The following is a 15,758-nucleotide window of genomic DNA, read 5'->3' as shown; positions in this document are numbered from 1 at the left end:
TCAGTACTACTGTATATCATTGCACATAATGTGAAAACAAACTCCCATTTCAAAAAGGCAAGAAGTCACCACACCAGTGGCGCAATGCACACAGTTGTGGCTTCAGCAAAACTGAAATACAGGGATAATTGACCTGTGGTGACTCTCCCATCCACTACATTGGCGCTCCAAGCATGTACCAGTTGAAAAGGTCAAGGGGTTTGCAATGCTGTAGGGTCACATTCCAACTCAACAACACTAAAACACTGGTCTTGTAAGGCACATCTTTTGAATGCTTTGGTCCATTACCCCAGAACAATAACAGTTCTCCTACATTGCCATGGACAACACTGAGAGCAAAGAGTGTCAAATGGTGCATAAAACATGTGGCTATGCAGCTGCATTACAGTAATTATTAAGTTTAATGCTTTTACCAGTAGTATACTTGTTTCAAAAGTGCCTGCTCTTGTAGATTTTTGGAGAGTGGCATTGTTAGTGTTGCAGTTTATTTACAGAAGTCTTAGCCTCAGGCGGCACAACCACGGACCGCCCATAGGCCATTCACTGATTGTCTGATGCATTTTGCACACAAAAATGGCAAGAGATGGCTGAAATCATGGTTCCATTCTGATTAGCTGGCACTACACAACATCCTGGAGTTGGGTAGCACCAGTCCGTCTGGAAACAAAGTCACTGGATTTGCCAAAGTTAGTGGCATCATATCTTTGGAAGATATTCAGTTTCATTTGAGGCACTTAGTTGCAAGGAAACTAGATGTGCACAAGCAGAACTGCATATTCAGCTTTGCTTTCTAAGTTGTGTCTCTGAAATAATTAGTATTTATAAATGTTGTCCATACAAATAAATTCCCTTACAAAGTCTACACTCATTTCCACTAGTTTATTTAATATTTTCTGTGTAGCCAGACACAATGTTCTGTAATTGTTAACTTTTTTCTATGCTGCTCTATTATTGTATTTCAACTATCCCAGATGAAACTGCATGTAAAAACAAAATAACTTTTAATGGCCACTTTTCATGTGAGTTCTTAGCCAGAATAAGCAGCAAACTGTACCAGACTTTAAGCCTTTAGTAAATAGTCGATTATGCAATGTTAGATTTACTGTCGCAACACACAATTATTTAATGCTTTACCTGTTAGCTAGCTAGCTTAAAGAAATGTTCCAGGATCAATACAAATTAAGGTCAATCGACAGCATTTGTGGCATAATGTTGATGAACACAAAATAACTCTTCCCTTGTTTATTATACATGAAAAAAAAAAAAAAAGAAAAGCAAAAATCGCAGTTAATGTATTAATATACAATGGAATGGGGCCAGTCCATAAATATTAAAATACAAATTGTTTCAAAAGTACAAGACATAAACATTATACGTGTTGGTATGATTTTAGTGTGATAAAATTGCTTACTTTATCTGTGTAAATTTACTGTACAGCATATCCAATATTACAACTGCATTGTCATGACGATGTAACGCTGTAAACCCTGTAATTCCGATAAGCGATTTTATCCTGCTAAAATTATATTAACGGCCCGGGTATAACGTTACATCTTGTGGCTATACCTTTGAAACTGTGTGTATTTTAATGTTTATGGACAGGCCCCATTCACTTACATTGTGAGTGCCTTTCTGAAACTGCAATTTTTATTTTCTTAATAAACGAGGTACATGTCCAAATTGTTTTGTGGTAATCAACATAATGCCACAAATGCTGTTGAGTGAGCTTAACTTGTACTGAACCTGGAATATTCCATTGATTCCAATTTACATTTGAGCTGCATTAAACTGTATCCAAATCATTTAAAAAACTACAAGATTAAATGTGATATTTTGCCTGTTAAGTTCAACATTTTAAGACTCAGTGGGGTAAAAATGAGACCCCTCTGTTATGATATATGAGCGGACTGTCCCAGTTCAAAGCTGGGTGTGTACTGGGTATTAAATTGCATCTTATATGCTTTTAAGATCAACACTCAACAGGGACGTGAATAAATCAATGGAAACAGCAGAAGAACTTAAATTTGAAGAGATGTATATTCGTGTGGGAACTTCCCATCCAAAGTTATTGAAGCCAGGTTTTCATTCACTGTGAGAAAGCGCTTCATGTCATACTCACTTAGTTCAATCGGTCAACTGCATATCCTGTGAGCATAATTCTTTTTTGAATTCAATGGATCTAGGGGCCTCTGGACTGTAGGGATTGAGCCCCTATCAAGGCATTTTTATCTGCTGTATTTGATTTTCTTTTGTCGCATTCTTTTTTTTTTTTTTTTTTTCTGTAGTTTTGTTTGTGGAAATTGAACTAAAAGAAAAAAAAAGAAGAAACGTCATCATCTCATTTCTCTCATTTATTCTGCTTCTCATTTTCAATTTCTACAATACAACATATATTCTTGTGCAAATAACCAAGGCACTTTGCATTTCTAGAGCAAAGCGGATTGTAAATTAATCAAGAAAGGAGTTTGAAACAACTACTGATAAGTAATAAGTGATAAGTAGGTAAGTAATTCTGACAACTAACTGGAATAGGTAAATGTCAAGATCTGAATGGGTGATATGGGCTATTGGGACCAAGTAAATCATGACAGGGAATCATCCCCTCAGCAGGGCCTAAACAAAGCTCCACTTTCCACTGTTGCTCTCAGCCCCGCACAACGGATTCTGCAGGCTATAGACGCGAGGAGGGAAAGGAGAGGCAGGAAGGGAGGGAAAGAGGAGGCACTAGGACCTGTTGGCTCCTGCAGTGGAGGTCGGGGGAGTAGCTGTGGGACTCCAACTTTCAGAGCAATCAAATTTACCTTAAGAGAGAGTGGAAGCAGAGCTGTGGTGGATGGCATAGGACCTGGATACTCACATTTTATAACACTGAACAGGACTGGGCTTTGGGGATAAACCTTTGGAGTGTGAGAGCTGGAATACAACCTTTTTTTTTTTTTTTTTTTTTTTTTTTTTTGGGGGGGGGGACAATTCACAGACTTGTGAGGAGAACAGCTCTGAGGTAAGCAGCACAGGGTGCTGAATTTTGGAATTATACGTTTGGTGGAATGCTCTTGAATGGTCATGCAATCTGTCAACAAACAAAAGAGAAGCTTTTTTATCTGAAATGAGCCCATATCCAATGACAGGAAGACTCAAGGTGGTGTTGACAAGAAGAGCAATGCATGCATTGAAAAGAAAAAAACAGACTGATATACTAGATGGTATCTAGAGGGGAGATAGACAAACAAAAGTAGGGCTCACTTAATCAACTTCAAAAAGTTGAGGGGAATTTGGAAAAATTGTGTTTGAAAAGGCCAAAAAAAAAAAAAAAAAAAAAAAAAAGAGAGAGACAAGAAAGGAAAAAATCTAAGTCGTTTCTTTAAGTCTACTACTTGCAAAGAAAATTCTGAGGTTTGGACAAAAATAACATGTAGTATCATGAGAGCTCAAGTTTTTGTTGTTGTGGTGTGAGATAAAATGTAGTGAGAGCACAGAAGAGATGAAGGTCTGCTAGGTGATGGGGCTCTCCAGACTTACGAGAAATATTCTTCCCCTACATTTCCCCATATAGAGATCCCTAAAACTTCGAACTCCTTCTTCTCTCTTTCCCATGACTTGGCTTTTCCTGTTTCTCAGTTTCTCTCCATCTATCCATCAAGCAACTCATGTTACACAACCAAAGGGTCTCGCTATCTTTGCCTGATTCTTCTTCGAGACATGGAACATATTACAGATTTTATTATTTTCATCTGGGCAGGAAGGGTGGTTAGCAAGTCAGCTGGCTTCAGGAGCACAGTTTAAGCCAAAATGTGCAAACAGCAGGGAGAAATCAACACCAATGTGCTGCCCAGGGAGAGGGAAAGTTCAAAATTTATGAATATTTGGCAGAGTGATGTAATAGAAAAGCAGAATTTTTTTTATGAATTCACAACGGGCCAGACAATTTTCAGTCAACATCTGTAAAAGATAAAGCTCCTCTAGAAGCATGCACACAGATACAAAGTTAAAATTATTGGTGCGATTACATGTCCTGCATAATGCATCTTTAAATTATGTACGAGGGTCTGCTTGTACGGTCTAAGTTTTCTTGGTGCAAACGCAGGTTGAGGGCCCCCTTGAAGTCCTAAGTTTGGATAGAACCAAAACTTTACTTGACACTGAGTGAAGCCTTTTAAATTCCCAAATGCTCTTGTCCTGAGGCAGATGGACAGTGCTATTTTCCTTCTATACAATGATGTCGGCTATTATTATTCATGAGCATGGTCAGGTTACCCATTGAGCCTGAATTTAAGGTTCCTCTCTGTAGATCTGTGCTCATGTAGCGTAGCGTACGGCTGTGGTAATGAGGGCTTCTAATGAGGCAGGTGGGCCACTGCCAGCAACTCCCATGAGTGTTTAAGTCACCCAGACCGACAACTCGAGCCTATGGCTTTTTAGTACGTTTAAATAGCTGTAAATAAAACTACTATATCTCCTGAAAAGATATCCGGTCCAACAAAATAATTGGGGCAAAATGAGGTGGATCTAATTTTACTCAACCAATATTCCATGTTCACAAACAGAATACTTTCACAGACCAAAAGCTATTCAAGAACACAAGTGCTCGATCTGGAAACCCGACACAAACATGGACTCCAGGGTGCCGTTTGACTCCCCCTGGCACCCAGCTGAAATGATCTGGAAAATTTAGTATGTTCTGATGGATTTCAGAAGTTGGACAGTCAAGAGCTCTTGTGTGGACTGCCAAGACAGTTTTATGAGTATCTGAGCTTCCTTTGGAGCGCTTCTGTTAAGGATAAGCTGTGTTTGTTTGTTCACAGAAAACCGACTTTCGACAGAAAGAATAATTTAATGCCCCCTATGGCCACACAGGAGTTTGAATATTGTTCCCACGGAGATTCATGCAACATTCGAGTCGAGAATTGAAAGTGATAAATTAATAGAATGACTGTAAAATGAGGTAGTGCTCTGGAATCAATCAATGTCAGTATAGACCCAAGCAAAGAAGTGCTTGCAGATAACTAAAACATATGTTTGCAATCCATGACAGTTGGTAATCTAATGGTTAAGTGTCTGGGCTGATAATACAAAGTTTGTAGATTATTACCTGTCATTGGCAGTTGTTAGTATTATGGATCAGTGGTTCTCAATTAACCCAAAAAATGGTCTCAGGTCTGTTCTAGTAGGGTTGTGAATAGCAGGAAATATATCAATGTCCAATGCACATAGTAAAATGTAATGAACCATTTAATCTTGCATAGTTAGGAAAGCAAACATAAGGCTTATCAGCTTTTATAAGCGAGGTCAAAATAGAAAAATTGAGGTATACATTTACCTGACACTTGATAATATTACTAATAAAATATTTTGCTCAGTGTTTTTTTCACGATTTAGTCTGGTATATCACACTTCTGCTGCTGTTTATGCATTCAGATAATTGTACAATTTCCCATTCAGCCTGCTATGCAATAATTTTGCATATTGTAGGTCCTGTTCAGTTCATGGTAATATTAATCAATTTCATGTTTGATTTTTGATATTTTCAGTTTACTTTTGTTTAATAAATAATTTTGGTATTGTACTTTGGATAAAATGTGTCAGCTGAAGTAAATAAGATCATATAGTTATGTCCAAATATGAAAAAAAAAAAAAAAAAAAAAAAGTGCATTTACTTCAGGCTGTCTTGAAGGAAATGATTGTTTACAAGCCCAAACAGATGCTTGAATGCATTCTTGAATCTTGTAACCATTCGCAACATTTTTGTCTGTCGACTTTAAATAATAGGGCCAATTAACCTATAAACACGGTTCAAGAATGTGTGTCTCATTAAGAACCCAAGCACAATTTCTGTCAAAATGTTTATAGGAAATTAATCCTCTTTTCCAAATGAACATCATAACATTTTAATCAAGCCATTATTTTAATTTAGAGGGTTGAACGCTTGCACTTTGCAGGAATTATGTGTTGCAGCTTTGTTTTTGTAACAATTATTCAAGAAGACATCATAAGTGAAGCCTTTTCTTTCACCATTTGTGGCACCAAACGGAACTGCAAAAATAATGTCTGTTTTCGAACAGGTTGCCATCCACAGGGCTAATCATATCAACTAAATAAAAAATTTTTTGTTGCCACAGTTTTTTTCTTTTTTATTATTTTATCAACACTAATTAAGACAAGACGAAAAAGACAAATCATGACGATAATAAAATGGTTTTAATTAAAACATACCGTTGACAAAAACAAATGTTATGACACTGACGTAACGTTTAAATTTTCTAGTAAAATGTACTAATTGTATATAGCATGCTGAAATACTGATTAATTTAAAAGACACTTTCGTCAAGACAAAAATTAGGACCAAGATAAAAAATAAAAATAACACGGGTCAGTATGTTGGGCCAGTCGGTATGCTTAACAAACCAAGTAATGTTTTAGGCTAAAATTGCAAAAGAAGCACAGTGTTTTCCCCTTTTTTGGGAAACTCAGCCTTTGACGCTAAAGACTGGATACACTGTAAACCGTAATAAGTTAGCAGAACTAAAAAAAAAAAATAAAAAAAAAAATATCAGTTACATCAATATTTTAAGTTAATAAATTCCCAAGTTTAAGTTAATAGAAACTTCATATTTAAATTTTATTCTACGCATATATGCTAATTGCTCTTGAGCTGAAATATTGAGTGAGCTAACTCATACACTTTGATGGCATTTAACTTAACATTTTCGGCTGAACTTAAAATAACCATGTAATCTCAATTTAAATAATTCAAGTAGAGGAAGCCTACTGTAACTAGTTAGCAAGCACTAGTGATGTCCAGTTCGTTAACTAATCGTTCTTTTGAACTGGTTCTTTTTAGTGAACGAGTTGAACCAGTTCACCAAATCGGACTGAATCGTTTGAAACAGTTTGTGTCTCGAGTCAACACTGATCCACAAGTTACTCCTGTTGTTAACCTGTCTCTCGGTTGTGCCTGACACTCCGACTCGAAATGAGCCGGTAACCAGGAGTAATATGATCCTAGAACTGGTGATATCTGCTTTTCCTAACTCTTCTTTGCAATGAAATGCACCAACTAGTTCACAAATCGGACTGAACGCTCCGGTCGCAGAAGTTTTCGAGTCAAAAGTATAATGAGTCACTCATAACAGTTCTCGCGTAAACTGAGAATCGCCTCTTTCGGAGATGCCTGACATACTGAGAACTGATGAGCTGCTGACATTGAGAATGCGCGTGATTAAAGGGCCAAATGTATGTTTCTAGTGTATTTTGCTGAACAGCAGAAAGTATAATAAATAAAACATACTGGAAATATGTTTATGACTTGATTGTATTACAGTTTTATCAATGTATGAAGATGATCCAGTCTATAGTTCTCGAGTCAACATTACATTAAGTCGCTCCAAGCAGTTCTCGAGTCAACAGTTCATCGAGTCGTTCGCCGCAGTTCTTGAGTCAACATTACACTGATCTGAGGACAGCAACCCTCGCATCAACAATACATTGAGTTGCTCACAGCAGTTCTTGAGTCACCAGTACACAGAGCTGAGAATTGCCTCTTTCGGACATAATACTGAGAACTGCTGACCAGTGAGCAGCTGATGAGCATGCGTGAACCGAGGACTTGAATGAAGGGCTGAAACGTTTCAATCGAGAGATGTAAATGAATTTTACTACTGAGTAATCTGCGCATGCAGATTATTTTTGAAGTTGTTATGAGCTGGATCATGGTTTCCGGAAGAAAGGGTGAGTTGATTAAGACTAATTTAATCACTTTATATGCTTTAGACATGAAGAACATCTGCGTTTGTATGTGTCAGTATTGGGAGCTTTAGGTGCAAAACTTTAATTTAGGATGTATTGTAAGATCACCGAAGGAAACACAGATGGCAATAAACACCCTTATTATTATAACTTAATAAATAAAATGTAATAATATGCAATATGTGCATGTATACGTCTTTATTGAATGTGTTTGAGCGTGTATACAATGCCAAGGTATTAGCATTATGTACAGTGACGTCATTACGCGACACCTAAAAGAACTGGAGAATAGGGTTTTTGAACTACATCATTGAAACGAACCTTCCAACAGAACTGATTCACGGAAAATAATCAGACTTCCCAACATAAGCAAGCACTGGCAAGTACAGTGAATGATAGTATACTACATGCTTGTTAATTTGTAACATCGTGGCTTGATTAGCATGGCAATTTTACAATGAGTTAAGCACCATCTACATACTCAACTTGTACCTGTCCTCAACCTAAGCTCAAGTGCCACTATTCACCGTAATGGAAACCCATAAACTCCGACATAACAGAAACTCTTCTAAATAACACAGCAAAACATTAAACACTAATAAGTCCACCCCCCCCCCCCCCCCCCCCCCCCACACACACATTCATCTTGCACAAAGACACATTATGTAACACTTAATTTTAACATTTACTCTCCGTTACGAGTGCCATGCAAAGCATGCTGAGAAATAGAAATCCCCAGCCAGTTTCAGTTCAATTGAAGTTCCTATAAATTTAAAGAGACAAGTCCATTTAAACTCAAAACAATAAAACAATTCAGGTTCCTTAAAAGGTGTCCGTTTCGTGAGCTCAAAAGAAAGAGAAAGTTCTAAAGACTCATCAAGGTTAATTTATTTAAACTAATTTGTATGATTTAATTTTTTGCTACTCAAAACAATTAAGTATTTTGAGCACTGGGGTTTACAGTAGGAGAAAGTATTTCCTACATCCAAAGAATTACACACTTTGCCTTTAAACTGATTTAACTTTTTTGATTTGATGTAATTGTCCATTTTATTGAAGCTGATCAAAATAAGTCTATGTAATTTGTCTTTTTATATTTTAATATATCCTTTTTATATTTTGCAAACCCTGCAATTTTCTACTTCGGGCCAGATCTATGCAGTGCCACTCATAAATATCAACCAGCCAACCAGCCAACCAGCTTGTTTTGTCCAATCCCAGAGAGCAGGGGCAATTCAGAGACTAAGTCTTATGTACACATGTGAGAAGCCCTGACTAATGACTCATTTTCGGGTAGGCAATCACCACCGAAATTACAATTGGGAGACGTTTGCTTAGCAGATGTTATATGTTCTAACAAATTCCAGCACGACCATAGAGCATGATTCCGTCACCGGTTCCCCACCTACTATATCGGTGCTTTCATTTCATTGACATGTTTTTGCAATGCTTGTCTCTACATGAGGTTGTCTCCAAAACATACACATAGAACAGACAGAAGAACAACACATACAATCACGTGACTTTGAACTTGCCGCAACCACTTTCCCATTTTGGGCCCTGACTTTGCGTTTCTACCTTGTCTGTTGCTACTGCAGGTGGGTGAGTCAACATGTAATTTCATGTTTGAGATTAACAGATGTTTCAGACAGTTCTGAGAATATTTAACTGTTATTGCATGGCTTAATGTATGACTCGCTTGCAATGTGTAAATGCAAATCTTTCCAGTGATTAACAACAGATTGAGAACAGTTCTAGATGCAAATAATCTGTGGGACTGGATGTAATAAATATAAAGGAATGTTCCAGGTTCAATACAAATTAAGGTCAATCGACAGCATTTGTGGCATAATGTTGATTACCGCAAAAATTTATTTTGACTCGTCCCTACTTTTCTTTAAAAAAAAGCACAAATCTGGGTTCCAGTGAGGCACTTACAATGGAAGTGAATGGGGGCCAATTTTTTTAACATTAAAATACTCACTTTTTCAAAAGTTTAGCCACAAGACATAAAGGATATGTGTGTAAACATGGTTTTAATGTGATAAAATCGCTTACTATCATTTTCTGTGTAAATTTATAGCCAATTTTACAACTTCTTTACCATGATGAAGTAATATCAACAAACCCTAAAATGGCTGTAAAAAGGACAATTTAAACAACTTTACAGCTCAAATAAAACACAGGTTTAAACAGCAGAATTAATGAAAGTCTATCCATCCATCCATATTGCTATGTGTCCTATGCAGGGTCGCGTGTAGTGCTGGAGTCTGTCTCAGCTGTCTTGGGCTGAAGGCAGGGAAACACCCCCTGGACAGGTGGCCAATCCATCACAAGGCAACACACACAGACATACACATTCACACTCTCACTCACACCTACAATTTAGTGTCTCCAATTAACTTAACCTGCATGTCTTTTTGGACTGTGGAGGAAACCAGAGCACCCGGAAGAAACCCACGAAAACATGGGGAGAACATGGAAACTCCACACAGAAAGGGCCAGTTGCCCTGGGACTCGAACCCGGGACCTTCTTGCTGTGAGGCCGCTGTGCCCTATTAATGAAAGTGCTTTTATAAAATGATAAGCTTCACATTTCTTTATTTAAAACCATCCAGCAATTGTCCACATTCACTTTCATTGTCCCCATTCACTTCCATTGTAAGTGTCTCACTGTAACCTCAATTTTTGCTTTTTTTTAAAGGAGGGACGAGTCGAAATGAATTTCTGTGATAATCAACATTATGCCACAAATTCTGTCAATTGAGCTTAACTTGTACTGAACCCGGAATATTCCTTTAAATGTACTTCCTGTACAAAAACGCCCATCGTGCTTTTTGTGAGATACTGCATATGACTCAGTTCATTCATACATTAAAGATTAAGTAGATTTAGTACCAGATTAAGCGTATACTTTCAGTGCCAATAGAGTCACCAACCAGAATTGCAAAAGTTATATTTATTATAGCATGACCATTGGTCGGACAAATGGAAAATCCTGACACAGTCAAACGCCATTTGACAAGCCAATCAGGATGATTTAAAAAGCAGAGGAATGCTTTGATAGCACCGATTACACATGGTTTACTTATCGATGTTTATGCATCTTAAGTTGGGATAGGAGAAAGTATTTCAACATCGAAAACATTACTCACATACATTCTCTAACATACAATATTTAAAAAATGGAGATTAACGTGACTGCTGACAAGAGTGCTAGTCATAAATGGAAACATGATGGAAAGATTTGATCACTTAAAAGGCGGAAATCATTTTTCTTTATACTGACGTAGCATGACTTTGAAATCAGCCGTAGCATCCATTTTGACAAATGGAAACAGAGTGTCTGTCCATGTGCTAATATGGAACAAAACAAGCAACTCCTTAGAAACGTCTTGCAATATGAATTCCGCATTGGATTTACAGCATTGTGATCAATGGGATCTACTCCAACCCCTCACGTTTCCGCCATGTGTGGCCTTGGAAGAGTTATCACGCAACTTTAAAGAGCATGTCTGGCCAATCGTGTCTGCCTGAACCTCCTAGCCTGAGTCATGTAAATGGCACTCACAGCTGCTCAGTTTGAATGGTTGAATGGCAATAGAGCCCATTTCCTGCAGTCATAAACACTCACTAGCAGAGACCTGTAGACACTGACGTGATGCCTTCTTGCCTACATTCACCTTAATACAATATATATATATATATATAATTATGTTAGCTTTCATGCAAATAGATTCTGTTATGATAAGCTTATGTTTTGTGTTTTTTTAAGACCTGAATGAATGGTGTTAGCTCATTAGCTTTGAACAGCTCCTTATTCCAAGAACCATTACTCTGTGTTTGGAGTGACATGATTTTCCTCTTAAATGAAAATCATTTAGTGCTTAACCTTGCAAGGCAGGTCTCTGATTCATGCTGGAAAAACATAACCGCAACACAGACAGATAATTTAAAAATCATTTGCTCTTTTTTTCTTGACTTTAAGTGGCACTTAAGATCATCCTGGTTACTTGCGTAATCTCCATTCCCTGATGGAGAGAACGAGAGGTTGTGTCGATGTAGTGACACTAGGGGTCACTCTTGGGAGTCCGAAACACCTCTGGTCTTTGATAAAAGGCCAATGAAAATTGACGAGTGGTATTTGCATACCACTCCCCCGGACATACGGGTATAAAAGGAGCTGGTATGCAACCACTCATTCAGGTTTTGTGTTGAGGAGCCGAGACAAGGTCCCGGCCATTTCAGCGGGTAGTTCAGCGTTGTGGCAGGAGGGACACAACATCTCGTTCCCTCCATCAGGGAACGGAGGTTACGCAAGTAACCAGGACGTTCCCTATCTATCACTCACTCGACGTTGTGTTGATGTAGTGACACTAGGGGTCCCTATACGAAACGCCGCAACTGGCTGAACTGTGATATGTGAACTGGCTGTGTGTGACAGGCAGACCACTGTGTGCCTCGTAGCCAGCGCACCAGGCTGACACGTATCCTCCCCCAGCGCTGTTATGAGTGTCAAATGGCCCTTTGGGGACAAGTCGACTGCCCAAAAGATAGAGACTTCTTATCCTCTTTTTTTTCCTCTCCCCCCAAAAATTGGAATTAACCGACTGGTGCCACCAGGTCTAGTCGGGGGGGTGTCACTCCCAAGGGGAAGACACTGCGGAGACCACACCCCGCCCAGAGAGAGGGGGGGTATTTTGAGTGGAAATACATCACATGGTCTTGCCGAGCTTTGTCGGAAGTATGTCATGTGGAGAAGTCCCATGGTAGGTCCTACCCTATGGGGGAGGAGTTTCTACAAGCATGGTGACTGGGGCAGAGGGGCCTCTGCCCAAGGAAGACGCAGTTTACCAACAGGGAAACGAATTAGCGGAAGATATACGTCGCATGGGGTTACCTATGGGGAACCACCACATGCGGAGCACCTACCCCAGTACAGGGCTTAGTTAGCACGTGTACTGAGCCAGCAGCGAGTTTCTCCGCAAACTCGTCTGCCACAGGGCTCGTAGGAAATCATCCAGGGAACACAGTTTGTGAACACTACTGGGAGTCAACAGCGCACGTCTTCAGCTCAGGGGAGGTGAAAGGCGCTATGCGCAAGCGATACACCCGGCCAGCTGTCCCGGACTTACCTGCTTGTGCCTGCCACTACATGGGATGAAACCGGTTCCACCCGGAGATTGTAGAACCTCGCAAAGGTGTTGGGTGTTGCCCAGCCCGCTGCTCTGCAAATGTCTGTTAGAGAGGTGCCACTGGTCAAGGCCCAGGAGGCTGCTACACCCCTGGTAGAATGGGCTCGTAGCCCTGCTGGGGGTGGCACATTCTGGGCGTGATATACCATTGTTATGGCGTCAATGAGCCAGTGGGTGATCCTCTGCTTGGAGACAGCACTTCCTTTCTGCTGTCCACCAAAGCAGACAAAGAGCTGCTCAGAGACTCTAAAGCTCTGCGTGCAATCCAAATAGATGCATAAAGCACACACTGGACACAGCAATGTCAGGGCTGGGTCTGCCTCCTTCTGGGGCAGCGCTTGCAGGTTCACCCCCGGTCCCTAAAAGGGGTCGTGGGAACCTTGGGCATATAGCCCGGTCGGGGTCTCAGGATCACATGAGAGTAGCTCAGACCGAACTCCAGGCACGTTTCACTGACAGAGAATGCTTGCAGGTCTCCTACCCTCTTGATGGAAGTGAGCGTGGTCAGGAGGGCAGTCTTCAAAGAGAGTGCCTTAAGCTCAGCTGACTGCAAGGGCTCAAAGGGGGCTCTCCGTAGACCCTGAAGAACTACAGAGAGGTCCCATGAGGGAACGAGGCGCGGTCTGAAGGGATTCAACCTCCTTGTGCCTCTCAGGAACCTGATGATCAGGTCGTGCTTCCCTAAGGACTTACGTGCTTCCCTAAGGACTTACGCAGCATGCTGAGTGACTCCAGCCAGGTCTCCTAAGCAACCAAATTGGCCCGGTTGCTAGGGAGTGTAGAGTCACATGGCGTAACCTCCTCGTGGTCGCCATAATGTGGTTCGCTCTCAGTGGACCGCATGGTGAGTTGTGCGTGGATGCTGCAGTGGATGGCGTGAAGCCTCCACATGTCTCCACAGTAACGCGCTCAACAATTCACGTGATAATATGCGTGGGCAACTGAGATTCGTCCTCTGCCACCCGGATGGAGGCGAGTCACTACACCACCACGAGGACTTAGTGTGCATTGGGAATTGGGCATTGGGCATTCCAAATTGGGGAGAAAAAGGGGAGAAAATAATAATAATAATAATAATGGTGTTCAGTAAAGGAGATAAGGGATACATTCTATGCATTTATTTTTTCTGTTTTCACACTATTCTGAAAATTCTGACGAGTTGACAAAATGTCATATTTTTTACATCTTCACCATGTGTTGTACACTGGAGACATTTTGTTTTTTCCTCAGTTGAAGCTGCCTCTCTATCCTAAACTAAAATGCCAAAATTATTCCACAATTCTTAACAGAAATTATCATAATGAATGACGGTGTTGACATGTTGAAGCTGTGACCACAGAGACTTAAACATTGCTTGTTTAAAATATTAAAAATAATATAAATCTTACCAGACCACGTGTCCTGCTGTTGCATCCACCATAAGCAGGAAATGGAAGAGGGGTACTCAGAGTTATAGCTGACCATGTCATTGTCTGATTTATTCAGGATTATAAAAAATCTGACAGAGTTGACGCAAAGTGAGGACACAAATTTGATAGACAGTTTTTTATGGAAAATAATTTAAAGTTTACCTTGTGTTTTGTTTGATATTGTACAGATCCCTACCTTTCATTTGATATTTATATTTATGAATTTGTTGCATTTTTAAACATTTTATTTGGCAGTTTAACATTGTGACATTGCTGAGGTCAGGTTAAGTTACATGTGCTTCTAAGGCTAAGTTCACACCGCAGCTGAATGTGGCCCAAATCTGATTTTTTGCGAAAGATGACATTTTAAATATAGCCCATATCAGACACTGGTCTGAACAGCCAACACTCCTAAACTGACCCGCATGTGTATAGCACTCCTTCAGCATGTGTATAACAAACTCTGACATGTGCATCATTATAGTATGAATAATGAATTAAATTACAATTAAAAATGTAATTTTCAGTTTTTAACAGATAGGATACATGCCTATCTGATAATATGTTCACGAGTGAAAGAACATTGATGGAAGTATTTTTTATTCACTTTCAAATAATGTAGAACTCTGTGTCCTAACCATGTGAAAAGTAACAAAAGTTATCTCCTCGATGTAATATTTTTGTCCTAAAGAGCCATGGTTTCACAAGCAGCGAGCATTAGGACATTGTGTGTGTGTGTGTGTGTGTGTGTGTGTGTGTGTGTGTGTGTGTGTGTTTATATTTGCAAGGGGTTGCGCTGGGTAGCCCTGCCTACCGTGAAATCTCATTGGTCCAAACTCCTGCAAACATAACATCAAATATGTTCTGACTGGCTTTGGTCGTGCATAGCATCTTGCCTGGTTTGGACACAGTGCAAGACTGTTTAAAACTCCACTTGTTTACTAAATCCAGGAATCTTTGTGTTAGCCATCTGGAAGTATCCTGTGCATGAATCCTTTTGTATTTCTTGGCTGTCAGCTACAATAATTTATGTTATGATGAGTGTAGACAGCTGGAGGTCAAGTTTAAAGCAACTGTTTTGAACAGGAACAGCCACAATGAAAGATGTTAAACCCATTGAGACTCAGTTAAGAGGAACAAGCAAAGCTCCCCTTCCAACAGCGTAATGACAAACATTCCTGCTTGGCAAACCCATCTCTAATTCCAGAGAGAACAATCAAATTCTCACCAACTGGGGGGAAATATAGCATGGCATTGACTAAAATATAGCTCTGTGTCATGCAGAAATGTCAAGGCTGTAAAACTCGAGTGTTGTAGAAAAGACGTTAGTCTGACATTCAAGGTCTTCCCACCAAAAATCATTCAGTAATTGGAAAAAGAAAAAAAGAAACAGTGGAAATAATGTCTATGA

At 39.6% G+C, this 15,758-nt stretch overlaps 1 protein-coding gene across 3 annotated transcripts in view; it reads left to right on the top strand.

Annotated features, from left to right (window-relative positions):
• The first annotated feature begins 2,774 nt into the window (after positions 1-2,774).
• ngfa (nerve growth factor a (beta polypeptide)) overlaps positions 2,775-15,758 on the top strand; it is a 54,975-nt gene continuing 41,991 nt past the window's right edge. For 2 of the 3 annotated variants that reach the window (XM_051659890.1, XM_051659891.1), the window contains exon 1: positions 2,775-3,001. The gene's annotated coding sequence lies outside the window, so the exon portion shown is untranslated. The remainder of the gene's footprint in view (positions 3,002-15,758) is intronic. The other variant, XM_051659892.1, reaches the window with a different exon arrangement.

Source organism: Myxocyprinus asiaticus, chromosome 28 (genome assembly GCF_019703515.2).
Source record: "Myxocyprinus asiaticus isolate MX2 ecotype Aquarium Trade chromosome 28, UBuf_Myxa_2, whole genome shotgun sequence".
Lineage (NCBI taxonomy): Eukaryota > Metazoa > Chordata > Actinopteri > Cypriniformes > Catostomidae > Myxocyprinus > Myxocyprinus asiaticus.
The sequence above is the reverse complement of the archived record's forward strand: the minus strand, read 5'-3'. Positions and strand labels throughout refer to the sequence as shown.